Below are 15973 nucleotides of genomic sequence, written 5' to 3' on the forward strand. Positions count from 1 at the left end.
TGTCCCCTTGCCAATTACAGTGCATTCAATAAAAAGGCATATTAAATGTTTGTTGAAATTAATTACTTTCTGGATGTTTGAGTTCCTGCACACACATACGTGGAAATACCTATCGCCTAGATGATGTTCCCCTGCAGATGGCTTTCCTGATTTCCCCTCACTGCAAGGACGAATGCTGTCTTTTCTCCAAGTTCCCTTACCCCTCCCCTGGCATGCTTCAATCATAGCACTGAGCCTTTGGAAATAATCTCTTCAGTGAGTTTTCTCCATCCATTCCTGTGAATTCTCAACGACTGTGTCGGACTGAATTTTGTTCCCCCAGGACTTAACACAGTGTCTGGAATACTGTAGACACACATTTTAATATTTACTGAGCTACACTGACCCAAAATAGCACTAAGATTGGGGTCTTAAGGAATGGTGGCTTGACTTTAGAGATAAGGGGGACTCTCTTTTCCTACTACGAATGAAATGGATAATTTAATGACAAAATGAAATGCCTGATATAGAACAGGCTTAGAAAACAGCACAATATCTTGAACATAGTAGAATTAAATAAACATCTGATGAATATATAGGGAGAAACAAGGCTCAGTAACTGTAATTTGAAACTCTTATAAGTGCCTGGGAAAACAATTTAACTGCAATCTGGACATTCTTTCACAATTAAGTAAAGACATGATTGTACTTAGGAAAGTTTTCCACAAGGGTTGCAATGAAAATGTTTTCTCATTTAAAAATTTTTATTTAGCCAGAAGACTCTGTCCCATAGTAATATAGATGTGGCTTTTTAGCTAGGCTATTTAGCAATAATTTTGCAAAGAAGTAACATACATGGTGGGAAATTACAGTGAGTTCCTATCATATAATAATCAAAGGCACTTCTGATCCAAGAAGTAAAAACATCAGCCTTACCCTATATCACTTGAAAACAGGAAGAAGGCAAATATTTCAACCCAGGCTCTGTACTTTGTTTATTTTCAGCCCAGAGCCACATCTAAGTCACATTGCACTCCAGAGTCGGTCAGAACTGCGGGATTAAACAAGTAAGTGTGAGGTCACAGATCCGCTTTCTCAGTCCTTCATCTCTTTAGTCCCACTGCCCTTGGAAATACGTGCAGTAAGACCCAAAGCTGACCGCTGTCACCATGCGGGCAGCTTCATCATCGATGGCGAGCGTCACCCAGACTGGCAGGCTCAGAAAAAAATGTTTTCAAGATCATTTCTCCCTATAGAAGCCCAGTTACTTACAGCTGGGATTTGATTGCTATCAGTACTCTTTTAGGAATGATAATCCTCACTGCCAAGCTACAACCGACAACTCTGGTTCATAAAAAGAAAGATAACACCATCTTACACTGGCTGATATGATAGGGACCTGATAGGGCCCTCTGGGGCAACTCAAAAAGTGATGATACATAGATAGATGACAGGTGATAGATAGATAGATGATAGATAGATAGATAGATAGATAGATAGATAGATAGATAGATAGATGATAGATAGATAGATAGATAGATAGATAGATAGATAGATAGATAGATAGATAGATGATAGATAGATAGATGATGATAGATAGATAGATAGATAGATAGATAGATAGATAGATAGATAGATAGATAGACAGATGATAGACAGATATAGATGATAGATTAGATAGATGATAGATAGATAGATAGATAGATAGATAGATAGATAGATAGATAGATAGATAGATAGATAGATATAGATAGATGATAGATGACAGATGATAGATAGATGATGATAGATAGATAGATTATAGATAGATATGATAGATTAGATAGATAGATAGATGATAGATAGATAGATAGATAGATAGATAGATAGATAGATAGATAGATAGATAGATAGATAGATGATAGATAGATAGATGGATGATAGATAGATAGATTTTAAAAATGCCTGCACCCAGCAGTGGCTCCCAAAAGACAACAACAGCTTCTTCCATCAGCAGTAATCAGTAAGTGTGCTTCTCTCAGAAAGCAACATCGAGAATTTAAAAGCAGAACCAAAAGCAACAGGGTGAGAAGAACATGCAATGCAACGAAGCCTATCGCCCTGCAGAAACCCAATTAACATTCATTGGCAATGTGCACAGGCAAAAGGAAACAATGTTTTTTGTTCTTCCAGAGCTTTAAAAAAATGTCTAAAATTTCCTTTTTGTATTTCTAAAGAACCCACACACTTCGTTCCTAAAAAAATCAGATTTTATTATTATTCAAGTATCCCTTCCTGCATATTTTAAGGCTGGCTTTTTTAACCTAGAAAACACGTTACAGCCATTCACTTAGTTTAAAATAAGTACTGCTCAGTCGTTGAGTAGTCTCTCTAGATTGTCAAGTGACTCGAGTCATCTAAAGGGACAAGTCTGACCAAACAAAAGGCTGCCTTTTTATAACTTAACCTATTTTGTTGTGGATGGTACATTTGAAACTTTAAGTAATCACACCTGTTTTCTTATTAGGTTAACATGATTGGTTCCTGTTTAAAAGTTTTACAAAAGGGTCCAAACTGAAAAACCCTTCAATGGCTTTACTTCTTAGAATAAAATCCAAATTTCTTAACATGGTTTACAATGTGAGTGGTGGCAGCAGCAGAAATAGTAATGATGTCTGTAATCGCAACTCCATTCTAAGCATTTTCCATTTAGTAACTCACCTAATCCTCACAGCTACCCTATGAGGCATATGAGGCAAAAAATTATACACACATTTCTCTGATAGTTCAACTGATACTTCTTTCTTTTCAGATTTAACCCATTGGATTTAATTATTATTCAAAGTGTGTATACATTTTTTGTGGATACCCTATACTTTCGGTAACCCATTTTGCAGATGAAACAAGAAAAAAATAAAGTGATGTACCTTGAACCCAGGATCTTTGGCTCCTTGGTCCATGTTCTTATCTCTAAGTTTACTGCCTCCCTACGTGACTTAAACTCTCTATATTTCTGGAAACTCATTGCATCGCCACACTCTCGGTCACTTCCTATATTCCAGGTTTATAGCCTTTCCTTCTGGGCCTCAAACATGCCAATGTCTTCCCCCAGGTCGGTTCTTTACCCATGTCCATGCTTCTGTCTTAAACGCTCTTTCCATTCTTAGGACAATTTACTCATCCTGAGTGTCTCAGTTTAAATGCCACCTCATAAGACTTGTTACCATTGACTATCCATCTAAAAGAAACCCCTTCTTCTCCCCTTCATTTTCTGTTCTAGCACCTTTATTACTTTCTTAGCACTTATCACAATTTGAAATGTTACCTTTTTTATTTGTTCCACAATATAGGGCTTGCCTCTATTACTAGGCCAGAGGTTACACATGACCAAGACCACTGTACACTAGGGGCCTAGAATATGACTGGCACAAACTAGGCACTCAATAAAGGATTAATTGCTGATGAATAAATTAGTTAATTATTGGTCCTTAAATATGTTTTTAAATGTGTGCTTTAATTCTGAAGATTGGTGGTACTTTCCCAGACACACACAGAGAGTTGGAATGGGTGATTTGGAAGAGAGGTATTGAATTACCTGGCGGTGGAAGTGTCAATGAGAGGTGATGTTTAGTTAGTATGGCGGTTGTGGGCAGGATGCAAGTACGGAATAGATAAATACACACACATCATTCAGAGTAATTTGCAACCTTAAAAATGATTCTACTTTTTCAAGGCTAATTATCAACAAATCACTCCTTGAATATCACCACTTGTGGTTCCTCCCAAAGTAACTCAGTCGGAACCATCAGGAAGCACCGTTAGAAAGACCCTCCCTGCCCTGAGTTGGAAGCTGCTACCCTGTCACTTGCGATCATTTATCTTTATTCCACTTGCTGAAACCACGAAGAATCCATAAAATACACAAATAACTTTGTTCCAATACACAAATAACTGTCCCTGTCAAAGTACCCAGGATGGAGCACAATGCTGCTGGTGGGAACAAATAGTTCAGAGTAAGGCAAAAATAGCATGCCTTCCTTTAGTGATTCTACACTTTTTCTCAAGTGGTCACAAGTCCTTTAGTGAATAAAACAGGATAAAAATAAATAAAACAACACAAATTTAAAAATATGTTCATGTATTTATGTACACAAACCACATCTCCTGGTTGACTCATAGAATACTTATAGACAGTCCCTGCATCTTTTCACAAATGCTTCCACGGGGTCACTTCCAGTTATAAAATATGTTTCATGGTTGCTTCCAGGGGGTTGTTTTTCCATCAATTCCCCATTAAACATCTGTCATTTAGTTAGTGGTCTCAATTGTGGGTGAATATGTCCCCCAGGAGACAATAGGCAGTGTCTGAAGACATTTTTAGTTGCTCTAACTGGTAGGGAAGAGGGGTGCTATAGGCGTCTAGTAGAGGCCCAGATGCTGATAAACATCCTCCAATACACAGGAAAAAACCTCTTCCCATACCCCCGCGTACAAGACAAAGAATTATCAGACCCAAAATGTCAATAGTTCCAAGGTGAGAAACAGCCCTGTGATTCTCAGTGGGAGCAGTACTGCCCCCTTGTGGGGACTTTGGAAATTTGCAGGGTGTTTTTTGGTTATGATGTCCCGTAATCCAAGGGAATCATACAATGGAGAACTATTCTACAACCTACACAGCTTTCAAATCTCTCACTGGCCATTCATGCAGCAGAGAAGTGCATACATAATTCTCTAAGCCTAGAGCATAAATCTATTTTACATATAAACAAAATATTTACCTTTGTGTGGTCTTAAATTACATTAAGTTTGTCAGAATGCAACTACATGTAAATTAAGGGAAATCGGTACTTCCTTTTGTAAGGAACTTTATACAGTTGTTCACCAATTTGGAAAATCGGGTTACTTGGCAGAAACACCAACACACCAATGTATGTTTTCAGTTGTTATGTGAAATGATTCTAAGAGGAGGTGCAAGCACTTTACATCTTCGGTCCAATCCACTGGGTAGTCCTTTCCATGTGGTCATCTCCAATGTGAACAATCCAAGCACTTGCTTATTTAAAACACATACTACTTGATTATATTTTCTTTTCTCTTCTTTTTTGTTTATATTATCATTAGAATACTATGTACACATACACACACATAATTATGTGTGCAGATAGGCTATGTTATCTATGATTCCATTTCAGGGTAGTCAGGAAGCATTAGGAAACATCTGATATGACAGGAGAGCATGGGGTATATATGCATGGATTGTAATTCACTACTCTTGCCCATCAGTCTTTTGAGAACTTGATTGTGTTTTCCAATATAATTACCAACACTTACAGCATCTTGCCTTCTGCAAGTTTGAGTAAGATGCCATTGGCATCTTGACCCAAATAATTAATAAAGATGCTTAATACAGACTGGATGACTAATGCTAGGTGGTAAAATTCACTTTTCTGCATTTGCTCCATGGAATTCCACATCTACCTTTTAAACTACTTTTATACCACTTAATACAAAAATGGCCCTGGAAAATTTCCACAAAACAAGGGCCAATCACCCTTCCAATGGAGCCACCCTTTGCTGACTGTTCTGCCCCTACTGAAGGCACTTCCATATTTCCAGTCAACTTTCTTTAAAATGAAATGGCTGTTTGAATTATTTCTCAAATCTCTTCCAACAATGAGAAGACAAACTTTCTTTTTAAAAATTTGATGACAGATGGACAGGAAGCCAACAAAGCAAAGGAACATACAATCTCAAGAAGAATGGAGAACGGATACTGCTGTCTGGGTTATGTGAGTGTTCTGACAGATTTTTCTTTTCAAAAGCTTCAATAAGTCTATATTGAACAATACATCATTTAATCTTCAAGAAGCCCAAAACCATTCCCAGAAATCTATATTTTTTGAAGCATCTCATATGAGGAGTGTTTGAGAATTAAGTATACTAAATACTAAAATTTATGCCATCATAAATTTTAAAATTATATTTTCAAATAACTGGACTTCCTTTATTACATAATTTATTTTATATAGAACCATATCACTAATAAGACTATTTCACTAATTCATACTGTCTCTCGAGCTTTTCTTAAATGTTAAAGAGAAAGTTCGAGTTTTTAGTGGTAAGAATAAAATGTCTATCTGGAATACATTAACAAAAATCCTCTAGTTAGGTTACAAAGAATGGGTTGTGCACCTGATCTTGGGGTACAAATGAGAGAACTATTTAGAATTTGACCTTTAAATATATAAAATAATGTCAACTTAAAAATAGTCTATGTCTAAATATAACCGTGCACTTTTAAAATGTATAATTTTAGTTGATTGAAACATTTAGAGCTTATCTTAGTTTATATTTTGACATGGTCTGAATAAATGTGCGAAAAAAAATTGTCTGCATCGTAATACACCTATTTGATGCTCATTCCACTTGTTCCTTGTAACCCTAAAGAAACAATTTACTAAAATTATAGGCAAGTGAAGTGTTGAAATTACAGCATAAAAGTTCCTTTCACCCTAAATTACAGGTAAGAAAACTACAGTCTGTAGAAATGAAAATCACTAGTTGTCTCTCATTTTAAGCTCAATTTTGCTTCCCTGTAAATCTTTATAAATTCATACTATGAAAACTAGAGAACCAAAACCACCAAGTATCTGTGACATTTCATGGAACCACAAGGGTCTAATACTTTCATTTGAACCAAAGAACTATCAATAAACACCTTATCATTTGATGAATAAAATAAGGTGTGGGAGGAGGAAAGGGCAGCTAGAAGCAGCAGGTGGAAATGCCTCTATAAAACCTTCTATCAATACCTAGACATCCAGCCCTCACCTCATCCAAAACCTCTTTTCAGAGGGCTCAGCAGACTTCAGAAGTCACAGCTTTATATCTTGGGTTTGAAGAAAGATTTAAAAACAACAAAACACAAAACAACTGAGTTGAACACAGCCCCACCCCACACCAGTTTATGTCTATGTGGAACCTATGAATGTGACCTTGTTTGGAAATAGGGTCTCTACAGATATATTCAAGATGAGGTCATCCTGGGTGAGGGTGAGTCCTAAATTCAATAAATTCAATGACTTTGTTCCTATAAGAAGAGGGAAGTCTGAACACAGACACACCCTTAGGGAAGAGAACCATAAAGGCAGGGACTGGAGTGATGCACCTACCAGCCAGGAAACACTAAAGATTTCAGGCAACCACCAGAAGCTAGGAAGTGACAAGGAAGGTCCTCCCCTAGTCTTCAGAGAGACCATGGTGCTGCTAACACCCTGGATTCAAGCTTCTAGTCTTCAGAACTAAGAGAGAATAAATTTCTGTTGTTCGAAGCCAGGCGGTTTGTGGTAATTTGTCATAGCGGCCCCGGGAAACAAATACATTTGGTCACCCTCCTTAATGGATACATTTACAGAGATGCTTCTCCAGGGTGGTCTGGCAAACTTCCTGGTACCACATTTCCCAACTCTGTTAGGTCTGAATCTTTGGGGGTGGAGCTAGGAATCTTCATTGTAACAGTCCCTGTGAGATGTTCACATGAGTCTAAGAAGCACTGGGCATCTGAGTGACCTAAGGTCCTGCCCCTCGCCAGTTTCTTCAGATTTGTCCCTATGCCCCTGCTGTGATTATTATTTAATACAGTTAGGGCCCTATAACCAGATAGTCCTGGGCCAGCCAGCCTCTGAATAAGTCACTTCATGTGTTTGGCCTGAGTCTCCTCATCTATGCACAACACATGGAATAGGTTCTGCCTGGAGGCAACAAGAGAAAACATGGGATGGCTGAGAAGAGCAAATGAGGCAGCAAGCAAGTGCCTTGCCCAGAGTAAGCTCTTACCAAAGCTGAATTAGTATTTCTTACTTTCCCATCGTAGCTGAACTAAAGTTCTTTCTGGATCCCATTTGTCACCTGGGGACAAGCCTGACTGTCTCCAGAACACTAGTATAAAAACTACAAAAGCAATGGCTATCGTTTGCTTTATGCTTATGATAGATCTCTTGCATAACATCGGTTAGTTTTAGGTCGCTGTTTTTACTCGTGTTTTACAGGCAGGAAACTGAAGTTCAAAGAGGTTAGGCAACATGATTAAAATATTAGAGGCATTAAACCCAAGCACAGCCTCTGCTATTAGCCTTTTCAATATACAGCTGTGTGTACTTGTTGTCTAGAAGGGAAAAGAATACCAGAATGTTTCCTTTAGGCCTTCCCAGATAATGAGTTTATTTTATAACATAATCTATGCTAATATGTCATTAACACACTAGCTTGCATTAGTGTGCCTGATTGTACTTTATATGCATAGAAAACTTAACTTGAATAGAAAAAGAAAAAGCAAAAAAAGAAAAAGAGGAAGGAGCCAGAGAAAATCATTGGTTAATCCCTGGCTATTTAAGGATCTGGAGATCAGCAGCAGCAGTACGTAAGAGCTAATTACAAATACAGAATCTCAGGCCCCTCCCCAGACCTGTTGATTCAGAATTTGCAATTAATAAGATTCCATATACAACTTAGTTTGAGAAGCCCTGCGTTTATTCAGCTCAGAGAGCAGAGAGCTGCAGAGGGGGTCTTGACACAGCTAAATCTAGTACAAGCGCGGCAGGTTTCTAATGTGACAAGGTGGTGAAGGAGGCGGTGTGAAATTTGTAGAAAGAAAACTGAGACTATCCCTATGACAGGACATGTCCTAAATATGCTTATGTCAGAGTGTCACCCGTGATTTAGGAAATGACTCTGAAAATAGGGTCAGAGCTACTTCAGTGAACAGAATTAGAACCAAGGATGGAATTAGAAATACAAGAAAAATATGTATTATATATTCGGCAAGTAAAGTCAGAATCAGTCAATAGGAACAATGAGAGTTAACATTTATTAGATGACTATATGAGGCACTACTCAATCTGTTTCATGCGTGAGCTCATTTAACTTCAACATCCTTATGAGGGTTTTAATAATTGAAGAGTCTGGTGTTGTGGATGTATTGTTACATGATAGTGGCAGGCTAGTAAGAACAGAACCTGGCTATGGATCTCCCCAATACTTCATATGTCTTCTCACACCTTAGTTGATTGACTAACAGGTCACACTGCCTTGGGAGAAATAAAATCTGTAATAGTATGTGTCCAGTTGAAAAGCTCAGATACAATAAAACCAGTCTCTAAATTGCAAACAGCCACTGAGAATACACAAAAGTATAAGCTTGATGTCAACTTGGGGAGACAGACACAGAGAAAGTTCAGTGAAAGCACGTTCCCCTCCAGCCTAAAGGTTTGTGAATTGAAGTCTACTGCAATGTTGGAACATCTACAGAAAGCCCCCACCGAAATCTCTAGACCCACAGTTTCACCAGGTATGAAAAATTATGACTTCATCATTTCAGAAGACTGAACACTAAGTAGACAATGCAAAGAGGAAGAGAAAAGCTTTGGAAAATTAGGCTTCCAGGCTGATGGAATAGGACAACTGTTCGTAACCCCTGTCCGTGGAGAGGTCCCAGCTGTGCAGAACCTCCATTCGGAGTGGCTCTACCTGGGCCTCCAGTGTCTCTTCCTGAGCTTGACACAGCCGGTCTACCGAACATTTCTGCCTTTTTACCGTCCCCCGCCCCAGGCAATTCATGGCAGTGTTTCACTTAAACCCAGGGCCTTTAAAAAACAAGCTCTTCTAAGCAACTTACACAGATGGCCTTCTAGAGTTGGTTGGGATGCTAACCTGAGTAGCAGCACATTTCGTGTCCTTTGCTCTGCAAAATCATAGTGTACATTTTATATATTTTGAAAAACATGGAAACTGCATCTAGCCATCTCATTACATTTGTCCCATTGTTCCAAGTTACAAATGTCTACTTTCCCTCACTTCACTCATTGCTGAAGATGAGTTCAAAATAGATGTAAGAGGGGCTAGAACGGCAAATAGGAGACATGGGACTGTCACTAACAAGCTTCGTGTCATTGGTAAGTCACAATTGCTCTGAGCCTCGAGGTTTTTGTCTGATTCTTCATCACTAATATTTTGTTACTCATAGAAGGTGAACAAGGACATCTCCTAAAATCCTTTCTAGGTATAAGGTTTTATGCTCTGTTTATACCAGAACTAAAGTTTATAAAAAGCTTTAAACTGTTTAAACCTTCCATTGTTATGCACTTGCTAGCACTTTTATTGATTTATTTATTTTTTCTTTGCAGGTATGTTGATCAGTGACTCTTTATTTATTTATTTATTGAATTGATTGGGGTGACATTGGTTAAGAAAACCATACAGGTTTTAAGTGCACAGCTCTATAACAGATCATCTGCATACTGCATGATGGGCTCACCACCCAAAGTCAAGTCTCTTTCTGTCACTATTTAAACCCTCTTTGCCCTCTCCCACCTTCCCCAACTCCCCTTTCCCTCTGGCAGTCACCACACTGTTGTCTGTGACTGTTTATTTTTTTTTGGTTAATCCCTTCACCTTTTTCACCCAGCCCTCCAACCCCCTCCCCTCTGACAGCTGTCAGTCTGTTCTCTGTATCTATGAGTCTGTTTCTGTTTTGTTTGTTAGTTTATTGCGTTCATTAGATTCCACATATTAGTGAAATCATATGGTGCTTGTTTTTCTCTGACTGGCTTATTTTACTGAGCATAATGCTTTCCAGATTCATCCATGCTGTCACAAAGGTAAGATTTCCTTCTTTTTTACGGCTGAGTAGTATTCCATTGTCTAAATGTACCACAGCACTTTTATCCACTCATCTACCGATGGGCACTAGGGCTGCTTCCAAATCTTGGCTATTGTAAATAAGGCTGCAGTGAACATAGGGGCGCATATATTCTTTCGAATCAGTGTTTCAGGTTTCTTCAGATATATTCCCAGAAGTGGAATTCCTGGGTCATAAGGCAGTTCCATTTTTAAATTTTGAGGAAACCTCATATAGTGACTACACCAATCTGCATTCCCCTTTCTCCACACCCTCACCGACACATGTTGTTTGTTGATTTGTTGATGGAGCCATTCTGACAGGTGTGAAGTGATACCTCACTGTGGTTTTAACTTGCATCTCTCTGATCTTTAGTGATGCTGAGCATCTTGTCATATGTCTATTGACCATCTGTATGTCCTCTTTGGAGAAGTGTCTATTCAGGTCCTTTGCCCATTTTTTTTATTGGATATTAACCCCTTATCAGATGTTATCATTGGCGAATATGTTCTCCCACTCAGTAGGCTGCTTTCCCATTTTGTTGATGGTTTCCCTTGCTGTTAGTTTGATGTAGTCCCATTTGTTTATTTTTTCTTTTGTTTCCCTTGCCGAAAGAGACATATCAGAAAAAAATACTGTTACGAGAGATGTCTGAGGTTTTACTGCCTATGTTTTCTTCTGGAATTTTTACGGTTTCAAATCTTACATTTAAGTTTTTAATCCATTTTAAGTTTATTCTTGTCTACAGTGTGAGGAGGTGGTCTAGTTGATTGATTGATTGATTGATTTTGCATGTACCCATCCAATTTTCTTAACACCATTTAGCACTTTACACTCACATCATCTTTTCTTATTCCACAAGCATGTATGGAGTATTCCCTATATACAAAGCCTGATGGGAAGGAATTATCACTATTCGTTTTTTATAGCTATGGAAACTAAAGCTCAGAGAGATGAAATAATTCATCTAAAATCACACAGCCAGTATGTGCAGGAGGAGCCAGAGTTCAACCTCAGGTCTGTGACTGTAAAGACCATTGTTTTAATTATCACAACACATTCTCTATAAAACTAGGCTAAAATTTCTGAGGTTATTCTTTCTACTCTCCGAAAACAGTTTCACTTTTTGGCTTCAACTTCATGATTGATTACCTTTAACATGACTGTCTGCAAAGTTACCTTTCAGTAAATCTAGTCCAATATTATCACAATGGTCAAAAAAAGAAAAGAAAACTCTACTAGAGGTTACCATCCTATAAAAAGAAAGCACTGAGTAGTTCCAATACCATATATGTCCAAATCTTCCCACTAGTCTTTAAAAAAAAAAAAATGTAGCTGAGAGACTTGGAATTTAGTATTTCCCAAGTGGCAGCAAGTTCCTCAGAATCCTTAAAGTTTCAAAAATGCATTTTGATGAAAGAAAAACAAACCATTGTGATTCTTGAAGAAAAACTTTAGTTACTTAAGAGCATTATATACAAACAATTTTACACTGAATTCAAAAATCACATTGTAGGAATTCAATAGGTTTATTGAACTTAAAAATATAAAATAAAATGAAGCAAAAAGCACAATACGGACTTTCTAAATATGAAAAACAAAAGGGCATGTAATCATTGCTCCAAAAAGTGTTCTCATGAAAGCAACTCAAGTGTAAAAAAGAAATAAATAAGAACTTTCCCCATGTCACTGCTATGGTTACATGATTGATTTTTTTTTTTTAATTTTGTCTTTAATATGGGAAATTAACTTCGTCAATGCCACCAGCATATCTTTATTTTTAATAGAAAGGGCTCTCTCTTCTATTAATTAGAATCATTATTTCATATAGAAAGTGTTTGCATAATCACATAAACTAAAAGGGTCACACAGAAAATGAGCAGCTCAATTTTGGGAATTTATCCCATATATAAATAAAAAACTATGAGAAACGGTGTAAAAGAATATTAGTTGCACCATTGTTTATGCTTACAAAAAACAAATAATAGCAATATTAACAAGCTGAAGTACAGTACTATGGGACAGCGCATGGCTATTAGAAAGACCAACGTGGGCTGATCTGGAAAGAATCCTAGGAGCTACTATTAAACAAAAAACAGCAGGATGCTAAACAGTTTTGTGGAACGATTCCCTTCGGGTTAAAAAAAGAAAACCACCCAAAAACTCCAAATGGGCAGGGAAGTTCTCTCTACAGGAAGGTTTGCGTAAACACACAGAAAGGCTAACATTAGCTGCCGGCTGGAGGACAGCTGGGGAAGATACGGAGGAAAAGATGATTAAATTGTGCGTATCTTTTTATTGTCTGACAACCAGCATGCATCACTTTGGCAATGAAAACCATCGAGGAAGAAGCTATAGCCCAAGGAAAGATGAAAATCAGCAAATTTGAGATGCAGTGCGTACTCCTAAGTACAGAAAGCGTGCCCAGATTTTAACGTGATGAGTAGGGATGCAGAACCACACACAAAAAACCGTTTCCCCTGATTTCTTTACAATCAAGAAACCCAGAGTCCACAGCCTGTCTCATTTTGTGTGGACATCTCTCGCGATGCCCTGGAGCCGGAGGGCCAGGCTAGATAACTAGAAGATTTCAAGGCAGGATGCTTCAAACTCTGCCTCTGTACTTCAGGGATTTGTCTTGATAACCAGAAAGATCAGAGAAAACGAAGGTCCTACTACCTGTCTCCTGCTTCACCATGTCTAATAGAGACTAAACTTTCTTCTTGGGCCCTGCAGACAACAGAAAGCATAGCCTACCTTTGATTCACCCTTGGTCCTGTCTCTGTCACAGACTGGATAACATTTCTTTTCCTAGCCTAGAAAAATATAAATTACTGCCCCCAAAAGCATTTTTATATACTGACAGTTTCAAATGAATATATCCCAGAGTTTCAAAGCACTTTTCACAAAGGCAATTCATTCTCATATCGGGGGTCCAAGGGTGCTCTGTTTTAACTTTCTCCGTTTCCCGTCCTGCTTGTTTATCTAGGCCGCGTCTAACACAGTATCTGAGTAAGGAGACCGATTAAAGAGGCTAAGTCATCACATTAATTCAGCACTGACTTCTTTTCACCCACCATACAACTTCATTTTTGGCACTGACCCTTGGTTACTGGGACAAACTAAAATAAGAACATTTCTCCTCAGCGTTAAGTCACAAATGATGCCATCAGCAAAACTACTTCACTTCCAGTCCCCTGGGGGTTTCACAGGAGAGAGGTCACAGACTGAATGAAACGGCCTTTTACAGGAAGGCTGAATGGCACTTTCCAATGGAGTATTGATTCAAAAAGTAAGGTCCATTGGGTATGACCCACAGTTTTTACCCTAAAATCAGTGAGAGGTGGTTGATATTTACAGAATCCCATAAAACACTTTGCTTTGCTTTTGAAAATATCTAGATGTAAATAATCACATTAACTAGATTGTTTAAATTTTTTTCTAAGAAGGACCTCAAACTAACTGAAAGAGGCCATGGTAAGAGTTACTTAATCATATTCTAGAATCAAAGAATTGCAAGAGAGACCAGCCAACCTATTAGAAGCCATAGAAGTTTCTTCTCAGAGCTGGTCTTTTTCCTATAATAGCTGACTTTCCGTTTTTTATGTGGTGAAGGGAGTGAGCAGGAAGCCACTTTCGGTATTATGCTCTGAACCCACACACATATTTTTTACTATTAACTTTCCATTCTGTCTCTCAGCCAAGTATGAGTCCAGAGGGTTCCTCACAGGGGCTTCAGGAATTTCCCTCAGCCTGAGACAGACGTGCAAAGGCCCTGCCACGCAAAGCGCGCTGTTCCATTCTCTTTTCTTAAGGAACACTTCCCTTTGGCTTTTTAACACATTCCCCAGATTACCACTAACTGAAAAAATAAAATATCGTACGTATTCGATGATACACTCTCCAAGCGCTTGAATTCTCACAGTAAGAGTGTTATGCTTGAAAACAGACTTTAAAATTCAACTAAAGGCCATTTCAAACTACTAGGTGTGCAATTGTTTAAATGTTGTTCTCCTGCTGCCATCTTGTGGTCGTTGTTGAAATCGCCATCACGACTTCTCTCCCTCTCTCCTACCCTCCGCCTCCATTCCCTCTTACCTCCCATCTTTTGGAGTGTACCAGAATATATTTAAAACTTAAAAACTCCCTTTTTAAGTAGACAGAAAGACAGCCTTCATTATGCTCTGAAAGGAAAAGGGGTCATTGCCAAGTCCTCCTGCTGCCTGTAAAATATTCCCTCTTCTCCTTATATATGTATTTTTTCATTTATACAGTGTCATTCTTTTAACATTTTTTAAAACCTCTTTGTCACAGTTTAGATTAATGTAGTGTATTCCTCCAAGCAAAGGGCATACAGAGTACAGGAAAATAAATTTTTATTTTATGAAAGCTTCTCCCTTCCCAACTTTTCCCAAAGAAAAAAAGAAAGAAAAGCATCTTGTATTTCTGGCTTAAATGTCACACTATCCCCCTTCGGAGCCACAGGCGCCGCCCCTGGGGATCTCAGGAAGAGCCCTGGGGAAGGGATGAGACACAGTCTGGGAGGAGAGCTCCCAGCGCCGGGGCTGCGGGAGGCAAGCGGCCCAGCAGCCGGCACCCCGAGGCCGCGTCCCGGGGCCGCTCACCTGCCAGCCCTGCAGCGTGGCGAAGGAATTCACGAATCGGGGAGGAAATCAGGTGCTTTTCTGATGATATATTAACATGACTGACTCTTAGCCACACTGATCTATCACCAGAGGAAGAGTATACTTTATAAAAGCCACCATTTCCATCTAACTCTGTGTCCCGACTCCAACGCCTGGGAAGAAGCTGACAGCCCTCCAAGGAGCCCCCCTGAAGACAGACACAGAGAAACTTCAATTAGCCAGAATCCCCCCAAACAGGGTAGGGGTGAGCAAGCAAACAAACACGAACACAATTCCCTCCACTCCTTGGTGAAAATAACTTGAGAACAATCTTCCCCCACCTTGTCTGTGCACCCATATCTATGTTACACACATCTGTACTTTTACGCTTTTTTCCTTAAGATTTAGCCTTATGCTAAGCAACAACAGCCACACAGCATGGGTTTGGTGTGATTGTCACATATTTTCCTCCAACACTTCTTAAAATTCCTGTTAACATAAATAAATTCACTCGTGTACCACAGAAACATCCCTGATGCCACTAACAATATGAACATCACACTTCGAGAGACGTCGCTCCGTAGCATACGTGCTGAGTGGAGTGGAGTGCCTCTTGCGACCATCATTTATAAATATGCAGCTTTAAGAGACATGGGGTCAAGGTTTTGATTTTTTTAGAACCACAGTTCAGACCAGAGGTTCTCAGACATTCTTC

At 38.8% G+C, this 15973-nt stretch overlaps 1 protein-coding gene across 1 annotated transcript in view; it reads right to left on the reverse strand.

The window, feature by feature from the left end:
- Window positions 1-15973, reverse strand: part of PRKG1 (protein kinase cGMP-dependent 1) — a 949780-nt gene that overhangs the window by 925719 nt on the left and 8088 nt on the right. The window lies entirely within an intron of this gene.

The sequence above is a fragment of the Miniopterus natalensis genome, chromosome 14 (assembly GCF_054644295.1).
Source record: "Miniopterus natalensis isolate mMinNat1 chromosome 14, mMinNat1.hap1, whole genome shotgun sequence".
NCBI classification, from domain to species: Eukaryota; Metazoa; Chordata; class Mammalia; order Chiroptera; family Miniopteridae; genus Miniopterus; species Miniopterus natalensis.